The sequence below is a fragment of the Sorex araneus genome, chromosome X, assembly GCF_027595985.1.
Source record: "Sorex araneus isolate mSorAra2 chromosome X, mSorAra2.pri, whole genome shotgun sequence".
Lineage (NCBI taxonomy): Eukaryota > Metazoa > Chordata > Mammalia > Eulipotyphla > Soricidae > Sorex > Sorex araneus.
The window spans coordinates 337,836,285-337,857,245 of NC_073313.1; the positions used below are offsets into that span (position 1 = coordinate 337,836,285).

A 20,961-nucleotide genomic window follows, 5' to 3' on the forward strand; every position below is an offset into this window, starting at 1 on the left:
AAGTGCCCCTAATGTCCATTTTAGAATCATCTCTGGAATGTGACTACATGGAAACTCTCTTCTAGGAGTGAGAAGAAATATGAAACAGCACATAATATTAGGATTATCTGGCAGACATAGTGTATAAACCTTAAGATATTGAGTAAAGCTTCACTGTTTGAAAGAAATTTTACTTATTTGTTTCAGAGGAACCTCCCCATCAATGCTTGTGGAGAAGAGCATCATTCCTCCGTAACTGGGTTTAAAGGGTTCGATGCTCAGGTCTAGGGATTGTGGGGATCACCAGACAACTCAGTGGTGCTGGATGAGGAAACATGAAGTGTTGGGGGTAAAACTCTGGGCTTCAAGAATGCAAAGCACATGCTAGAGCCCTTTGAGCTCTCTTCTGGTCCCAGGAGAAAATTTTAAAGTCCCAAACTTTTTAAAAAAAAGATGTAAATAATTTTTATAATAAGAAAATGTTACCTAATGATTTATAGAATGAATGCAGATATTACCAGGCAATATATTTAATATCAAAGAACTGAAATGGAAGGTGTTCTGGCTTTTCTAACAAATATATTTCTCCAAACACTAATAAGAAATCATCTTTATAAATCAGATGGAGGACAGTATTTTTTCAAGCAAATTTGGAGACCAAAGCCGGAACATAAAATATTAGTAGGGGTTATTATTAAAGAGTTAATAGGCAAACAATAAGCAAAGTTAGGATTTAGCTTAAACTTTCAAACAAGTTCTCCAAGGAATGTCTTCAAGACAATGATTTCCAGAGGCCAACTAGACTACTTTTGGTCCCAGAAACTGCTTGCAGCCATGTCTCTAGACTGTGAACTAAGCCATAGCCCCACTCTGGCCGAGGAGGGGAAATATCCTTCTTTCTCGGTTTTATTTTTCCCTTTTTGGGGAGAAGCGGCATGGTGTTCGCCATATTATGAGGACTATTAAGCAGAGACAAACTTGGTGGCATGGGAAGGAGAAAAAAAAAGAGTTATGTACTTGGAACAGCGGGACTTCATATCTCTTCATTCTCAGCAATGGAAAACTAATTATCAAATGCTTCCTTGGCAGTAGGGCTGTCTTTTTTGGGGGGAAACTACAACAACAATAGTGAGTTTTGTGTTGAAATATGGAATGTAATCAAGGTAAAGAGAAAATGAAGTGAAATCTATCAGTTACGCAGGCGGAGGTAGGGGATGGAGGATGGGAGGAATACTGGGGTTTTGGTGGTGGAATATGGGCACTAGTGAAGGGATGGGTGTTTGAGTATTATATAACTAAGACATAAGCCTGAGAACTTTGTAACTTTCCACATGGTGATTCAATAAAATAAATAACTTTAAAAATGATAACGATTTCTCACTAGCAACAGAATTTTAGCAGATAATTGTATTTGTAATGTCCACAGTGAATCTGCAAAAATTCCTGCTGTGAAGTGTGGGGTTGTCAAGAGCAAGCTTTGGAAGATGCCGGACCTCAGCCTATAAGGTCCATCTATCGACAGGTAGAAGGCACAGAACTCAATACAGGGTACATAACCCTACACTTGCCAAGTGCTACAGATGTTTCTCCTTTTTGTTTGTTTTGGGAAATTTGTAATACAAAATCTGGTGTACGAAATAACTGATGCTGGTGTCCTAGGACTCATTTTAGCATGTCACTATCTTCTACTACTCTCTATCTCCATACAGCCCGATGGCCACTTCTCTCCCCACTCCCATATACCACACCTTAGAGCATAGTTCTGATTAAGTGAAGAACCGACAATTGCATGAAGTTTTACTGATTTGCAATGTGTTCTTTCAGCATCTTTGGATCTAGAAGTTCCTCTAGTCCTTTCCAAGGGAAACAGCTTTTGAGTGCTGAAGTTCTTGCTTGTCAGCCCAACTTGCCACAAACCCAGTAAAGCATTAAGGCTCCACTGGAACATTCCAGCCAATGGTCAACCATAATGATATGTGCAGCTCAAAGTTGGATCACCTGGTTAACCTCCATCCATGGAAGCAGAACCCTCCATAGAGCAAAAAAAAGCCCCTCTCTGATGATTTTCTAATTCCTAGATGTCCATATGATTCTTGCTGTCTGACGCAAACACTGACCTTTAAAAGATTATACATAATATTTTCTATTACCACCTTATAATGAATATTTTTATAATTTACAGTAGCAAAAGGTCATAAAATTATTTTATGCAATATGAATGGATCACTGAGGAGACAACTTACAGCACTACATCCTGATTAAGATGATATTGACTAAACATAACCTAAATTACCTGTTTGTTTCTGGGGAAAGGTAGGTAAGAGAGGTGTGATTCTAGTTATATGAATATTGTTGAATAACTAAGTAAAATAGCATAATTTAGTGGCAGTCTAGCAATCTGGAAAATTCTTTAGACATATGTGTACATATATAGAAATACCATGCATTATATATGTGCAAATAATCTGAAAATATGTTGGATAGACACAAGAATAGTGATGTATGATATCTACATATAATCTTGAAGGTATGACAGTTTCCAGAAGTTGGGAATGTTGGCTAGGAAATTAAAATGTCTTCTTAGATTTGAATCCTGTTGGTCCCACTTACCAACTGTGTCACATTGGTCAAATTAATAACCTCTCTAAACATTAGTTCCACTAATATGAATTATGAATAAGAATATGTTTAATAATAGCACCAATTCCATAGAGTATTTTGAGGACTGGTACTTTGAGAATGAAGCTTGGTTCATCGTGGCTACTTAATAAATATTTAGTTATAATCACCATCTTTGTAGTTCACATTATTTTCAAGCAACTCATCTCATTTGATCTTCATATAGCCCCTTTATCCTGATTCTACAGAAAGAGAAGCTAAGTCTTTAAAAAAGGATTTGCCCAGAGGCATACACGGTTATTGGCAGAGGGAGTATGAATCCTAACAACATTTGTTAGCTGTTTTCAATACATTTGTTTTGAAGGGTCAAAAAACCAGAGATTCATAAAGTTGGAGCTATTTCAGCAGATTCCTCCTTCTGGACACGATACACTTTTCTTTAAAATAGTTACCATTCAAAACACAATTCAAGAAGTTTTTTGGGAACAGATATGGGTTTTATTTTAAGTAAAGTCTTTAGCATGGAAATTGGATGCAGAGCGTGATTTTCTCTTTGGGCTCTAGTTCAGAGGAAATTGGATTTCCTAGAGTGCCAGCTGCAGGGACGCCACAGGTGCTCATGGCTCAGCAATCACAGTGGCTAATTGGGACACACTAGGACAAAAAAAAAGTCCTAAATCTAAATCTTGTTTGATGGCACTTTTATTTCCCTCACAAGAGCAAGCCCCACAGTATTTTTTTGACTGGGAAAGCGAAGGGGAGCTAGCTAGCTGTCATGGACGGGAACTGCCATGACAGACGGAGTAATGGGATCACAGAAAAAGAAGACCTGGGACGGCGGATTGATGCCACAGCACTGGACTGTGCTGCACAGCACTGCTTAGCAATGGTGCTGGTAATACAGAGCTTCCATCTGAGTATTTCTAACTCTGAATTGCAATTCAAAGATGGGGACGCACAGAAGAGCAATGCTGGGATCACCTACCTTGAACAACAACACAAACAGCAGTTAAACTAGAATTCAGAATGTTGACTATAAGAATATTGGACATTAGAAATAGAAAGGGGGTGGGGAAATAAAGGGTTAATTCTTGGCTTCTAGGATTAAAAACAGTCCCACACATCTTTGGAGTGAATCAGTATAACATGCAGACCACCTGAAAGGGTCATGAATTAGAACCATGTAACTTCCCTCCCACCCCAACTTTTGCTGTGTGCTCTAGGAAATCATACACGCAAACCCATCTTATCAACACCAGTCCCAAACTATGGAGAATTATTAGGTACATGTCCAAAGGTATAGCTGCACATGCGAGGAGTAAACATCTACATTTATGCATCAATCCTTTCATTTGCACGTGTTATCACTTTCTTTTCTAATTTATTCATTCAATGGACTTGTCTTTCAAGACCCTGTCTTGGAGTGGTCTTCTCTATAAAGATATCTTTTATACTTATGGTAAGAGTTAAGAACTTCCCCATGTGCTGTTCTGTCGTCTTGCTCAGACTTCTATTGATGCAATAAAAAGTAACTGAACAGGGGCTGGAGCGATAGCACAGCGGGTAGGGCGTTTGCCTTGCACGTGGCCGACCCGGGTTCGAATCCCAGCATCCCATATGGTCCCCTGAGCACGGCCAGGGGTGATTCCTGAGTGCAGAGCCAGGAGTAACCCCTGTGCATCGCCAGGTGTGACCCAAAAAGAAAAAAAAAAGTAACTGAACACCTGACAGAGTTCCAGTAACACATGCAGCTCAGAAATATAAACTAAATGTGATGTATTTTGCACTGCTGAAATTTTACAGTCTAACATTATTATGCCATGTCTGCTGTTTAATTTGTAAACTCCTGCTGAGTGTATGACTATGTCTCACTTCTGCTTTGGGTGGAGGATTGAAGAGCTCCCAAACAGTGCTCAGGCAGTAGCCATGGTAAGGTCTTTGTGGAAATTCTATTGGTTTATTTGTTTCAAGGTTATACCCAGTGGTTTTCAGGCCTTACTCTTACTCCTAGTAAGTACACTCCTAGTAAGTAACCCTGAGTGAGTACACTCAGGGTTCACTCGTGATGAGGCTCAGGGACCATGTGGGGTGCTGGGGATCCAACGTTGGTCGGTGCATGAAAGGCAATTGCCCTACCCAGTCTTGTCAAGTTATGATCAACCCAACTGTTGGTTTAATGCTCAGGTTAGAGGATGTGGTGTTACTAAGTCCTTGTGGTGCCTGCCATTACCTGGGTCACCTCAGCAGTTCTTGGGGGTGGGTGAGGGAGGCATGCAGCATTAGGAATTGAACATGGGTGAACAGCAAGCAAGTCATGTGCCTTAGACTCTGTATTTCTCTGACTTCTCACCTGCTTTTTCCTACTCCTATAAGCCACTAAATTAGATATGCAAAATGGTAAGGAGCATCTGACAAATATTGGTATGCATTTATTCCATTGACATTCGTGACAGAAAAACTTAGCTATGAACACAACCTCACCTTTGAGTAATATTTTTGAGTCATATCCTATTCTAAGGTTAACATCTGAATATTTTATTTCATATTGGAAATATTCTTGAATTAATGATTAAAGCTGGAAGATAATATGAAATTGGTTATTTATATTAAATGCATATCACTAAAATTATTTTTATTTCTGAGGCCAGGAAGAGAGGGCATATTTTAAGGTGTTTACACCATCAGTATAGCCCAGAAACAAAAGTAAATTAGTTTTTATTCCATTTGTTTTCAAATATATTTTTCTTAGGATTTACAAATGAGCATATAATAGAGTTTCAAGCGCAATGTATTTCAACATTAATCCTACCACCAGTGTCTATTTCCCTCCACCCTATCTCCAGATTCTCTCCCACAGCCCAGCTTACAATATACCTCCTTAACATGCACATTTTTAAGTTTAATTATTGTGACTTGGATCCCATATTTAAAGTATTGATGGCTTTGTGGTTTCTATATATAGAAAACCACACCTTTACACCACTGATATATATCCTTACCCAAAACCCTTGTCCTGTTACTCGCCATATGCCCCTTCTTAGCCCATTCCCTCCATGTCTCTCCTTCCATGAACTTTTCATTGTGGACCACCTACTCCACATAGGACCTGTTCAGGTACTATAGTGGCAAATTATTACTCCTGTCATCTTAGTATAGACACTGAAGTTCTCTAATTCTCCCTTTATAGGCCTTTAATGTAGAACGGAACCATCCTGGTTCAAAGGGATTGGGAGAAGCACTGTGCTTCCAGTCCTTGACGTCATGCAGTAAAGATACACCTCAATCTTTGAGATCTCACACAAAAAAATTGATTCACAAGGATGCTTATTTTTGCTCTACACTAAGGTGTATCTATCTATTCTGTTAACATTGCTTGTAGACTTGGTTGATGTCTTGAAACATCTAAGTTCTTGTATCTTTTAATCTCTCTCATTAGGAACAACTAAGTTCTGGATCCAGAGACGGTTACCTCTGATGGTGAGATGATGCAAATCATTCTGTAATATTGGTGATTTTTGACTAAGGAATTATTGGCAGAGAATTAAGAACTTCCCAAATGCTGTTTTAAATATTAAACAAAAATTGTAAAGACAGCCATATAGGTCAATAGAATTCAACAAGGAACTTACAAATAAGCCCTCACACATATGGTAGTGATTTTTGTCAAAGCTTCAAAACTATTCAATTGGTGGTAAATGATAGGTTTTTTATAACTGTTATTGAGGAAACGGAATATAAACAGGCATAGAAAGAAGTTGGTTCTTTACCTAAGACAATATACATGATTTAATTCAAAATCTATCAAAGACTTAAATATAAGAACTACAACTTCATTAGTTTTGACCTGGTGATAATTTCTGTAATGACATCAAAAATACAAAACAACAAAAGAAAAATAGATACATTGGATTACACCAAAATTAAAGATTTGTGTACCAAATAATAGTACTAGTTTAAGAAAGGAATAAGATAAAATGCTTTCAAATAGTATATCTGCCAATAAGGTTGATATTAGGAATATTTTAAGGAGTACTTACAAACTAAACAATAAAACAAATTGATCAAGGAAACGGACTTGAATATTTTCCCAGTAAGATTAGAGTAGCATAAAAATCTGCTCAAATCACTGATAATTAGAAAAGCATAGATCAAAACCACAATGAGATATTACTTCACACTTTTTAGAATGACTATTATAAAACAGAAAACAAACAAAAACCAGAAAAGAACAAGTGTTGGAAAAATGGGAAAAAGCGAGAATCTTGTGCACTATTGCAGGAAATGTAAAAAAAAAATTCAGCCACTATGTATGGAAGCTCATGGAATAAGTAGAAATAAAATTGCAATATGATCAAGCAATTCCAATTTGGGAAATATACCTAGTAACATTGAAAAAAGAATTCAAATAGCTACTTGCATATCCATGTTCACTGAATCCCTACTCACAATAGTGAAAAAGTGAAAGATAATTCAAATGTTTATCAGTGGATGAATGTATAACCAAAATGTGGTCTCTCTGTACAATGGAATATTATTTAGTATTTAAAGGAAAATTCTGACACAAGCTACAGCATGAATGAGCCCTGAAGACATTATGCTTAGTGAAAGGCTGTAACAAAATGACAGATAATGCATGATTCCAATCATATGAAAATACCTGGAGTAGTCAAATTTGTTGAGATAAAAAAGTGGAGTGATATTGCTGGAAGCTGTAAGGAGGGAGGCATAAACTGTGACTGCTTAATGGAGATAGCGTTTCAGTTTTTGAAGATGAAAAAAGTTTAAGAGATAGATGGTAGTAGTTTCAGAGCTTCATAACTGTACTTAATGCCACTGAACTGAAGATTTGAAAATAGCTGAAATACTAAATTTTATGTTTTTAATATATATATATTTATATATATATATATATTTGCTTTTTGGGTCACACTTGGCAATACACAGGGGTTACTCCTGGTTCTGCACTCAGGAATTACTCCTGGCGGTGCTCAGTGGACTATATGGGAAGCTGGGAATTGAACCTGGGTCGGCCACGTGCAAGGCAAATGCCCTACCCGCTGTGCTATCGCTCCAGTCCCCTATGTTTTTAATATTACCATAAAGTTTTTAAAGCATCCTTTAAAAGACACTGTCATAACTCGATGCTTTGCAAAAAACCATGGCTCTCAAGGCCCACAGTTGCACCAAGGGAGGTTTATCAACAGTAATTGACAGCAACCTATAAAGACCTTGGGCAATGCAAATGAGGTTCTAATTAAAGACCTGCTTAATTTCCTTACAGATGAAATGTCCCTGAATAGAACTGAAAGTGGAAATAGAGATCAGATTTTAATGTTACTTTGTACAAAGCAGTTTCTGTAGGACCACCAAAGGTTGATCACATCTATCAACTTGGCCCTGAAATTATTTGCGGTGTGTGTGATAATATATATTATATTATAATATTATAACATTAATTATAACATATTATAATATTATAATAGAACATTATAATATAATATAATTATATAATATATAATGTTGTAATATTATAATATTATAACAGTGGTAGTAAAGTCTATTTAAATTTTTGGTTAGCAACACATTATACATTCTGACTTTATATAGAACATTTTAAAATTAATAGTAAGGGATGTTGTGTTTTTTATCAAATTAAAACAGATTCACAAAGCTTTCATCAGGCCTCTTCAAAGCCAGATATTTTGAAACTAAGTATATGACACTTGTCTGCACTTTAAAGCTTAAAATAGAACATAGACTCAGTACCTTTATGTGGCTCCTTGGATAGCCATATGCTTGTGGGACCAGCCAGAACCTTTCTTGATAGGATGTTGTTGATAATTTGAGATATACAAACACTTGATTGGACTCAATAACTACATTTTTTTCCTCTTCCACCAGATGTGGTCACTCTAGAGAAGAATTAAAAGGCAGAGAAATGAGGTTGGTATCCGTAATTAAAAAAAAAAAATTCGACAGGAGGGATGTAATAATGAGGGAGGTCTCTTCATTTTAAACACACATAAAGAAAGTAGCACTGGTGCACAGATATGGGAATGTTACAAAGGGAGGGCAAGGGATAACCATCCAATATCAAAACCAGTTAAATTTTGGTAAACGATTCCTTTTAGGAAAATTCTGGTGAAAAAACAATTAAGAAAAAATACAATTGAGTGTATGGGAGCGGGAACGGTCTTTGGAACATTAATTGATGGAAAAGGGTTCCACGCAGTGGGTGTGGTGTTAGAATGATGTATACATGAAACTGTTATTAACGGTATTGAAAATCATGGCACTTCAATACAATATAGGGGAAAGGAACAGAAAGCAATATGTTTTGAAACTAGGTTTAAGCATTTTTCGTGATTAAAAAGTTTTGGAATTTGGAATACTTATAAGTTGTTAGAGGAGCAAATCATACTACACATGCAACTTTTGTTGTCAAGATGTTGTCATAGGGATTTTATTTCATCCTTCACGTAGAAGATACTGAGTGCAAGCTGCAGTACTTTTAATTTTAAATATTTTAGGAAAATAGACTATGCTAATTTCTGATTTAAAAAGAAAATATACTTATTTTTAGGGGAGGGGCTCCTAAGTCCTGCTCAGGAGAACCGAGGACCACTTTGGGTAATTCTTGGTACCATGGCTCAGCAGTTTTATGTAAGGGCTAAGGATGCTGCAGTGGATCTTGGGGCCCTGTCGTTCTGGGAATACCCAGACTACTGTGGTGGTATTTGGGGTCTGTAGGCCTATCCCCAGTGATGTCGGGGAATATATGGTGCTGGTGATTGAACTGGGTCGAATGTGCAAAAGACAGGTGCCTTAACCCCTATCTATCCCCTTTGCTATCTTCCTAGTCCCCAAATACAACTGGTTAATGATAATGAAAATTTTTGTTATACATATATGGCAAATTCCAAATGGCGCAAAAAATGGGGTTTATGCACAATCTCCTACAATTAATATTGTGGGTCCTACTATTTTCAATATTACCTGAGACATAACTTTCTCATTTAGATAATCTGGCATTCAGCATAGTGCTTTTAGAAAAATGAATGTTAATTCTCAACATATGAAAAAAATCAAATTAAAAAATCTAAGCAAATCTTATCATGAACCAACATAAAGCCAAAGCAATTTTGAATACATAAAAAGGATCGGATGTCAATGATCAAAGACGCTCTATATGATATATTGCCAACACTTTGTCTTAAAAAATAATCACACTTTAGTAAAATATTATTAAATTAATTCACACAAGTCTTTAGCCTTGTAATCCTATAAATTCATCTCTCTTGGTTTAAACTTTTAAGAATGTTCTAGAGATTCATTACAAGATCAGTCGTCATTATGGGGAAAACTGATGGCTCATGAGGTAAGGAGAGAAAGGCCGAGAGATCCCCAAGGTCACCCCAAAGGATGTGTCGGGGAATCCCACAGCAGCTACAGCAGCAGTGAGAGCAGGAAGAAGACAGGTTTTCCATGAACATCATGTGCTTCACAAAATATAATGTGGGGAAAATGACAGGTTCTGTTTGGGTATTATCAATTCCTCCAGCACAGGACCCAAACCTGGGAGTGAAAATACTCTTCCCAGGCTCACTGAGCACTGTTCCCATATAGTAATGCCTGCCTCGGTTGTGCCTCCACAGGAGATTGGCCAACAGCTCTTTCCTCCCCTAAGCTTAGGGAAATTAGAACACGCCCAGCCCACAAATATTAGACACCTCTCGGAAGAATTTGAAAGCCAGGGCAGCGGTTAGGTGCCATAGGACTTCTTTCCAAGCTTTTTTTTTTTTAAATCTGGGACTCATTTATGGGATTGAGATGGAAGAATCTGGCCACTGTATAACAGATTAGTTGTCCTGGAGGACATTTGGTGTTTCCTGCAAAATGTCTGTGCAAGCACATGAGTGCATACACCACACACACACACACACACACACACACACACACACACACAGAGTGCGTGTGTATTCTAATATAAGATAATTGATATGTAAAGTAGAAATTACCTCTTAAAGCTCAATTTAGAAATAGGATTAAATTCACTGAGCTTATTATCCTGTTACAAATTATCCTTCATGACATAAGAATCCTCAGAAATTCACTGAGTGACTTCCTTTAGTGACATGTTCTTGTAAGACTTCACCTTGTCCCATTATTCAGGCACCATCTGAAGATTATGCACCTATGGTCTGGCTGCTTATACTTTCCCATCACATCTGCTGCTTGTGATAATTTATAATGGAATTCCTGGGACGAGCTCTCAGATGGAGTGTTTAGCAGGTAGCTTGGTTGCAAAACACGACAGCACCAGTCAGGCCTGTGCTCCTTTGGATCTTGAGCCACATACTGTCCTCAAGTCCAGTGTTACAGCATCTTCTTTTCCTCCACTATCACTCAGATAATAATCCATGAGATTCCTTATCTAGATACAAATTGCATCACCTTTTATTTTCTTTCTTTTAAATGTTGTTTTGAGAAAATTGTATATTTATGAGCAATTTAAAGAATAATACCAATAATACACACACACCTAATCCAGAAACCCCGATAATGGCTCATAAAACTATAGGATGATATCACAAGCAAGTTATTGCCCTGATTCATCCCATTGATTTGTCTGAGGTTTTCCATTTTGTGCTTATTTTTGTGTATATATGATATATAATAGTTCGTGATATTAAATACTCATCCATGTAAATATGTTATAACTAAAGTTTTCTTTATGTTTATAATGTTAAAAGGATTATATTCAATATTATTTTACTCTATTTATTATAACATAAAATTAGAGAAATAGTGATCTGTGATACAAGAAATCTGATCATATGAATGTAATTTAGATGGCTGGTATAGCTAATTTTGTGGCAAATTTGCTCCTTATTATGTACAGTTTACTATGTGTCCCTTATTCTTGTTTTCACCCAAGACTCACTCTGAATGATTGGCAAAGGGATATGCTATTCTGCATTAAATATATTTCAGTGTTGTTGACTGGCTATGCGGCTGCATGTTTAGGGAGGTTACATTGAGCAACAGTGCCTGTGTACAAGCACTTGACACCAGTGGCAACCAGTACCACGACCCCTAAGAGTCCCACCTGGAGTCGCTCCAAATAGTTCTGCTGGCAACAAAAAATAGGGCATTATCCTTTCACTCGGCCGACCCGTGTTCGATTCCTCCGCTCCTCTCGGAGGGCCCAGCAAGCTACTGAGAGTATCACACCCACATGGCAGAGCCTGGCAAGCTACCCGTGGTGTCTTGGATATGCCAAAAACAGTAACAAATATTCTCTCAATGAGAGACGTTCCTGGTGCCCGCTCGAACATATCGATGAACAACGGGATGACAGTGACAGTGACAGTGACACCAGTTTAAAATAGAGATGTTGAAACAGCTGTGTTTAGTGTCTTTGTTAGGGGACCTCTTGCATCAATCTAGAAAGCACCTAGGAATTTGTCAACTGCTGCAGGAACACAAGTTATCAAGGAGGGTGCCTGTCAGTTACCAAATGTGCTTATTATCTAAGGAAGGAAGAGGAAGACTGAAGAACTTTCATGAGTTGTTGCTCCAGAGATAAAGTATGCAACTACTTTCTTCTACATTATTCCCTCCTGCAGATCTATGATATCGGATTCTGGGAAACTCTCTTTTACAAGTTCCAGACATGTCTGGCAGACTGTAATGACCAGCCAACATGATAAATAATGAAGCAACGATCACTAAAATGTTAGTATCTGTTATCATTAAAGTTAAATATATACATAGTCTGAGGGTCAAGCTCTATGGTTTCTTATGTAAAAACAGTGAGCCCCAAATTTACCCAATTTATTACCATATGTCCAGAGGAAAAACTTTTCAATTATTTCTTTACACATTCAGTCCATACTACTAACAAATGAGTATCTCATTTTCTTTCTATCATTAAGTATTTATCTACTAACTTCCCATTTGGAGAATATGATGTTTCTTAACTCATGCACTTTGCCCGTCCCATCTCATGCTCTGTCTCAAACCTAATTAAATATAATTGCATTAGATTACTGATGAATATTTTATTTTAATAACTATTAAAAAACTGTATTAAGGTGATTCATATTCAATATATCCCTAATTCACATAACAGTTTCCTCCCTGAAATTAATTTGGGATTGTGCACTTGCATGTCTACATATATGTAAGCTTATAAGCTTATCGTGAACTCATCCCAACCTTCTTCCAATTCAGTATAAGCTCCTTTTAGTAAAAGAAAGCATTTAGGTGCAAATTTTAGATGCTTTGGGTGAAGTCCCATGGAATCAAAATGGGTTGCTGTCTGGTCTGGTGCATGGTGGGGACTCATGAGCACTTCTGAACAGTCTCATTCCCCACAATCCAAGGGCACTGTCCTAGCCTGCTAGCCTGTCTCTTGCATTGTGCACCTCTTTCTCATATGGGGCTTCCTCTTTCTCATATGGGGCTACCATTCCTAGATCCTTAGGGAAAGGTTGTTAAAAGGTTATTTTTGTATTGTTTCTACTTGTTTGAGTAGGAATGTAGATCAGACTAACTTTTCTTTAGATGTTGGAAGGCTTCTTCATTGTGTACCTCTTGAGGCTTCATTGTATGAATAAAATTAATGGCCATGTCTTTTTTTTTCATATGTGGTCTCTATTTCCTCCAATTAGCTTTTGTCTATTCTTTTTTACTTTGGTCTTTCACAGTAGATTTGCTCAAATACTGGGAGTGCCTTGACTATTTGCTCTAAATTATAGAATCCCATGCACATACGCAGAGCATCTTGATTGTTCTGTAAAGAATTCTTCATGGGGAATCCATGTCAAGTTCTACAGTTAAGAAATGGGTTTTAGAGTTAGATAGCAGCATGTAGAGTCCTGTCTTGATCAGCTCTTGGTAAATTTATGAGCTCTTCTCAGTCTTGATGTCATCTGTAAAGTGGCAGTCACTAAGGAATTTATAAAATTTGTTCTAAAAGTTAAAATACCCATGGGATTGTGCTTGATATGCATCAGGTGTTATCAAAGTTATTTCAGAACATTTATTTGACAATTGATAAACCATCACTGCAGAGACTCTGTCTCACACATGAAAGGAACCCACAAAGGAATTAAGTGGACACGAATGTGGGGGTCTCAATATTCACTCACCAATTTTTTTCAATTTTGCTACTCTCAGCACAGTATCCAGTCCTTATCTTTTTCTCTCACCCCTATGAAGAGACCTTTACTTCATCTTCCCAACGAGTAAGCCTTTAATTTTCAACAGAAAAGGAAAGATCTCTGGATGTCTTACTGACTTTTAGCCTTTCAACCAATTCTCTAATCCACCTTGACCTTTTATTCCATTGGTCTGACTCTGCTGCTACTGGGGTTTCAGAGACTCTAGGTTTATTCTTCTTGCTCTTTGGCCTCTTTCTTTGCTGCAATATCATCTACTTCCTTTGGGTTAGTTGCACCTATTATTACTCATCTCTGCTTTCCAGCTTTGAAAGCAGTGCTACTATTTCTCCTCTTATTCATTTGTACTTCTAGATACAATCTATTTCTTGTCTTAGTGAAATTTTTGAAGAGAATGGGACTAGTGTGCTAATTTTCTTGAATCTGATATCTTTAATGGAATGCTGTAGAATTTAGTATCAATTATTCTGTATTACACAGACCTATATCTCAGAAAGAGAGATTTAGTTTTTCACTTTTTCCCTCTAAATATGTCATCGAAAACTTCACATTAATTTTAATTGATCATAAAAAATTTATGTTTTAAATGCTAGTTTTTATGCTCAATTAGTAAAGTGAACCCTCACATTTTAAAAACTCAACTGTTAGTGTCCTTAATGATTATTTTTTTATTAATTTCTACTCTACTGTCTACATACTGGCCTTTTCCAGTTGTATCCTTCTTCCCTTTAAAAATCATTTCTTGGGGCTGGAGCAATAGCATAGCTGATAGGGCATATGCCTTGCTCATGGCCGACCTGGGTTCGATTCCCAGCATCCCATGTGGTCCCCTGAGCATCACCAGGGGGAATTCCTGAGTGCAGAGCCAGGAGTAACCCCTGTGCATCACTGGGTGTGACCCCAAAAAAGAAAAAGACAATCATTTCTTACAATTTTTAGGTCTTCACGTTTCTATTTTCTATCTAAATCCTACCAATTTTGTTTTATATTTATATAATAGATATATTTATATTTATATTTATTTTACAATGTTTGCATGTGTAAACAATAGGCTTCATCTATGACAGAGACTGAAAAATTTATGTTTGAAATCTCAGGACAGCGAAATAAAAACCACTGGTGAGAGGCACAATGAACCATTGGTAACTAAAGTGAGGATATTACCTTCCTCTCATTGAGCCCTTATAGTCTCTTTCCCCTTTATTGTTGTTCCTGAGAAATTAGTAGTCAAGCTCATTATTATCTTTACTTGGTTACATTTTTCTTGCTTAACTGGTTTCTGAGTATGGACTCTATACCACAACTTTGTTTTCCCTTCTGTCTTTATTTAGTGCATGTTTAGAAGTGGTCTAGAGCAATAGCACAGCAGTAGGGCATTTGCCTTGCATGCGGCTGACCTGGGTTCAATTCCTCCACCCCTCATGGAGAGCCCAGCAAACTACCCATGGCGTATTCAACATGCCAGAAACAGTAACAAACAACTCTCAGAATGGAGACGTTACTGGTGCCCGCTCGAGCAAACTGATGAGCAACAGGATGACCATGACAGATGTTTAGAAGTAACCAACTTCTAAGATGCTAAGATGGTACTCAAACCAACAGGCTGATCCTCATGATCTTGCTAATTTTTTTAAATGACTTTTATTTGTTTTATGAGAGTTGAGATGGGCTTGTTGCCTTTGCACTCAGTCATCTCATCCCATAAGAGCCTGGATGAGAAACATGTTGATGTCTGGCTCCCTCATAATTCTGAATTTCTGGGAGTTCATAGAAAGGTAGGCAAAGGTTTGGCATAAGTGGGGCAAGGGAGGAGGGTTCTGACAGTTGGAAGCTTGGTTTTCCATACTAGGGTAACAAGATTGCATACTCTGGGCTAGGTATCCTCGGGTATCACAGAGTCTGGCCCAGCTTCTTGGTTTCCTCTTGGTCTTCTGGGAGTTGGTGATGGTTCAATAAGAACAGATGATGTGTTTGCAGCAGAATATTTGATCTCAAGCAGGCACTTAATACTGAGCTGTGTAAATTCTGAATCAGAATTTGAGAGTGAGAAATGGCATAAACTTCCAGAATGGCTCTTAAGGAATGAATTTTAACACAGAAATTTGAATATAAATTTATGGGGAGAATAAAAAAACATTTAATTTTAGCAGAGGTACAAAAAGTCAGTATCTTCTTCTTAGGCAACCTCCTGAAAAAAAAAAAAAACCTCTCTGGGCTACAGTGTACTTCTCAGTAAACTGAGGATTTGAACATGGACTCTGAGTTTCAGTACTTACTGAGAACAAGAACGAATACTTTAGGGGGAGTTTTCTCAGACAAATATCTGAGTGGATACAGATCCAGGAGGTGAGTGTGTGTGTGTGTGTGTGTGTGTGTGTGTGTGTGTGTTTATGTTGGCAAGGGGGATGCTGTTCTGTGAGCTACGGTACTCTGTGCCTTATACCCAGTGTTTGCTGTTGTTGTTGCTGTTTTTTTGTTTGTTTTTTTGGGTTTTATTTTTCTTTTTGGGTCACACCTGGCGATGCACAGGGGTTATTCCTGGCTCTACACTCAGGAATTATCCCGGCGATGCTCAGGGCACCACATGGGATTCTGGGAATTGAACCCGGGTTGGCAGCATGCAAGGCAAAAGCCCTACCCGATGTGCTATTGCTCCAGCCCCAATATACCCTATGTTTTTGGCTTACATCTGTTCTATAGACTGGGACTTAGGGCTCCACTATTTATGAAGACATAGCACCACAGTGGAATCTTCATAGTAGGAGTCTTTCAACTTATTCTCTTTTGGGAAGCTGAGCTTCATAAGCAATTCTCAAGAGAGTCTGGGTACCACTCAACAATACTCAGACATTCAGGCAGCATGGTTCAATGCTTTAACAAAGCAATGCAGTGCTGGCAGGCATCAGAGGTTCTGGGGGCCACCAGGGCCATCCTGAGGTTGAGTGAAAGCTTCCAGGGTCACAGCCACCGATACTTTGGGGTGAAATAGGATATTTTTTGATCCCTGTGGGATTGATGAGAGAACTACCTAAACAAAAGTATCATATAATCCTTTAGTCTATATTCCTTAAGTGTAGATTCCTTTCTTGATATCTTTGGTCTTACAAAATATAATTTCAGGGTTGAGGAGATAAAACAAAAGTTAGATGTCTTTCTCATATAGGACTGACTCAGGTTCTAAAGCTAGTACCACATAAAGTACCCTGAGAACTGCCAAGAGTGATCCCTTAGTACAGAGGCAGGAGTGATCCCTGAGAAGCTATGAGTAAGGCCCCTAAACAAATATATAAAACTTATGTATAAAATATTTTATAAATATCACACACACACACAAAACCCCATTAATCATCAATTTCTTGAGCGGGCTCAGTAACCTATCTATTCGTTCTTTCCCTGAGATCTTAGAAATCTCGCTGCACTCGGCCCTCCCAAAGATGTCACACTGGAGGCTCTTTCAGGGCCAGGGGAATGATATCCAGCTTGTTACTGGACTTAGCATATGAATACACCATGGGAAGCTTGCAAGGCTGTCCCACTGTGGGCAGGAAACTCTCAAAAGCTTGCCAGTTTCTCCCAGAGGGAGAAGTAGGCTACAAGATATCAATTCTGAGAGCTTGCTTTTAAGTCTCTGGATGTTGGCCGTTGATGGAATTACACACACCTGGGTTTCTCTGCCTCTACCTTCATGCGTGTGGCCTGTCTGAATGTGTGGAGAGGGGCCTTGAGCATGGCGGTAGCTAGATTCCGGTGGTCTTCAGCTGCTGGGAGCACTGTTCGGGGCAGGGAGGGAAGCTGGAGCCCATCCCCTCCGAGGGGCCCTGGGGAAGACAGCCAGGCATGCGGGCAATTTAAAATATAAATTTATATAAATTTACAAATTATATGTCACTTAAGACTGGTCTTTTTTCTTTACATTTGGGAGAATTTACAAAATCTGATTTGGCTTAGAAAACTACTTTTTGTTCGTACTTTATATTTATTTTATACAATTTTTAAACATGAAGATTTTACATATGTATCATCATCATCATTTTTAAAATCAATTCCAAACAAGTTTAATTTCCTTTTTTTGATAACACTTATCTATATATAAACATATTTATTGAGTGCATCATCTTATTTTCAGCAATTCTAGACCATAAGCTTTTGTGGAGATAACTATGTGTGGACTCATCTTAATGTTTTTTAGTTTGAGCACATGAAATACCTTTGTACATTTTATAATAAACATATCATTATTACAAAAAGCACAATGGGGATGTTGATGAGATAATTATTATCACAACATGGGGGTGACTAAAACTGTCTATGTTCAAAATGCAGACTCTAATATATTGGAAGAATGTTTTTAATCTTTTCTTTTTCCATGCAATAATGTATAAAATCCTGAATAACTAGCAAAACTTTAGCCTTTGATAGCTTTAAAACTTTTTAGATGATACTATAAGCAATGCTATATAACATACAAAATAATAGAATTCATGGAGACAGTAATGAAGCTATTCTCTTTTTAGTACAATAAACTCATTTCAGATAAACTTGTTGAAAGAAAGAAAAAGTCTCCAATTAAAGGACATTATCCCCTTTTGGACTCTTATTCACTGCTGGTGGGTATGCCGACTTGTTCAGCCCTTTTGGAAAACAATATGGATGATTCTCAAAAAATTAGTAATTGAGTTCCCATTTGACCCAGCAATACCACTCCTGGGAATATATCCCAGAGAGGCAAAAAGGTATAGTAGAAATGACATCTACATTTCCATGTTCATTGCAGCACTATTTACAATAGCCACAATCTGGAAAAAAAACAGAGTGCCCAAAAACAGATGACTGGTTAAAGAAACTTTGGTACATCTACCCAATGGAATACTATGCAGCTATTAGAAAAGATGAAGTCATGAAATTTGCATATAAGTGGATCAACATGGAAAGTATCATGTTGAGAAAGAAAGAGACAGACATAGAAAGATTGCACTCATATGTGGAATAGAAAGTAGCAGAGACATACGAGCTAGCAATGATGCAACTTCTGGCAGAAATTTCTCTGGACTTAGTTACTAAAATGCTAAAATACAGAAATCCAAAACCTCGTGGCTGTTATTGTGGCCACACGACCTCATATCTCTTCATTCTCAGCAATGGAAAACAAATTATCGAATGCTTCCTTTCCAGCAGGTTTGTGGAGGGTCTCCAAACAATAATAGTGAGTTTTTTTGTTGAAATATTGAATGTAATCAAAGTAAAGAGAAAGTAAAGTGAAATTTATCAGCTACACAGGCGGGGTGGGGGGGTGGGGGGCTGGGGGTTTGGGGGAGGTACACTGTGATTCTTGGTTATAGAATATGTGCACTGGTGAAGGGATGGGTGTTCGAGCATTGTGTAACTGAGACTTAAGCCTGAAAGCTTTGTAACTTTCCACATGGTGATTCAATAAAAAAATAAATAAATAAATAAAGCACATTATCCCCTTTCATTATAAAATATGAAGTAGTGCCTTGGTTTTCTCAGTGGTAGAATGTCTTCCTTCCATAGAGGAGCCCTCAAGTTCCATTCCTGGTCAGTGCCTCGTATAATCAGTACATGACAAACAAGTATGCCCCAAATCTCAATAGTAACAACAAAAGGAAGAAATATGGCAAAGAAAAATGAAATAAAATGTGAGATGGTCCTAGATTAAAAAGTTTGGATGCACTGAAACAAAAGTTGGAAAAAGAATGTGCTTCTACAACCTTTTCAAATCACTATAAGAGCTATGATACTTAGATAAAAGATTTTTTAAAAATTCTTGATTATGCTACTCAAAATTCAGAGCTACAGATAACATCACAGCTATTGTAAAAGCTAAAAGTTGCACCAATCTTAAACTTTACAGTGTTGACTGTGACCTCACCTTGTGCTACATCAATCCTTTCACAGGCTGTCCTTCCCACAGCATTGCCATTTGATTAAATTGATTACCTGCCTCAAACTGTCTTGACATTTTCAACAATTCAAGGAAGGTAGCCATCTTCCTCTCCTTCACCCAATGTGATTTATCAGCCTCAGTAACCTTGCCTGGTTTTCAATGCTATTCACAAGAGGAGAAAATGTCTTTGCCCTGTCAGGGGGCAATTAATGCTCTCAGAATGAGCTTGCACTCATAACAGCAGTGCTTTGCCTTGCATCATTGATTCCTGTAACATGCATTTGTTTACGTAACTGGAGTAGATGACAAGAATAAATATAAAAATGTTGCATTGTTTGTTTGGGGGCTGCACCAGCTGTGCTCAGGGCTTACTCCTGGCTCTTTGCTCAGAGCTCACTTCTGGAAGGGATTGTAGGACCATAACTGGTACCAGAAATGGAATTCAGGTCAGTCATGTGCAAGACAAATGACCTTCTGCTATACTATCTTTGCAGTGCCCAAATGTTGCTCTTTTAATCTTAATAATTTTCTGGAGCTTATCTTTTACTGATTTTGCACACAAACCATTCACGAATACACACTCACACACAAACACAAAATCTTGAACTGTAGGGGCTGGAGCTGGAGCGATAGCACAGCGGGTAGGGCATTTGCCTTGCACGCGGCTGACCCGGGTTTGATCCCCGGCATCCCATATGGTCCCCCAAGCACCGCCAGGAGTAATTCCTGAGTGCAAAGCCAGGAGTAACCCCTGAGCATCGCTGGGTGTGACCCAAAAAGAAAAAAAAATCTTGAACTGTAATTGGGAAGGTATAAGAGAAGATTCAAATTTTTATGTTATGTAGAAATTATTTGTCCTCTGCAAAAACATGCCTTCCTACACCATACTTCATATCATTTTTCATATCAACCCTTCCCTATAAACTTTTTTCCAATAAATTTACCAATAGTTTCTACTCATTTAATTGAGTCCTGCTCAATTTTTGCTTTATCCAAAACTCAATTCTCAAAAAGTAGTGTATAGTATTTAAACACACACCAAAAAAATACCCTTTCTCTAGCTCCAAAACTGGACCTTAGGTTATGTATGGCTAGATTTAAATCCTACTTCTTTTATTAAATTGGGTAATTATAGTTACAATTAGTATAAAATAATCACTGTATCACTGTCACTTTCATCTCATTGCTCATCGATTTGCTCGAGCAGGCACCAGTAACGTTTCCATTGTGAGATTTGTTACTGTTTTTGGAATATCGAATGTGCCATGGGTA

General features: G+C 37.8%; 1 protein-coding gene across 24 annotated transcripts in view; it reads right to left on the minus strand.

Moving 5' to 3' along the window:
• Positions 1 to 20,961, minus strand: part of MYT1L (myelin transcription factor 1 like) — a 513,839-nt gene that overhangs the window by 237,270 nt on the left and 255,608 nt on the right. For 23 of the 24 annotated variants that reach the window (XM_055120044.1, XM_055120037.1, XM_055120036.1 and 20 more), the window contains one exon: positions 8,365 to 8,510. The exons of the other annotated variant lie outside the window; for it this stretch is intronic. The gene's annotated coding sequence lies outside the window, so the exon portion shown is untranslated. The remainder of the gene's footprint in view (positions 1 to 8,364; positions 8,511 to 20,961) is intronic. 24 annotated transcript variants of the gene reach the window in all.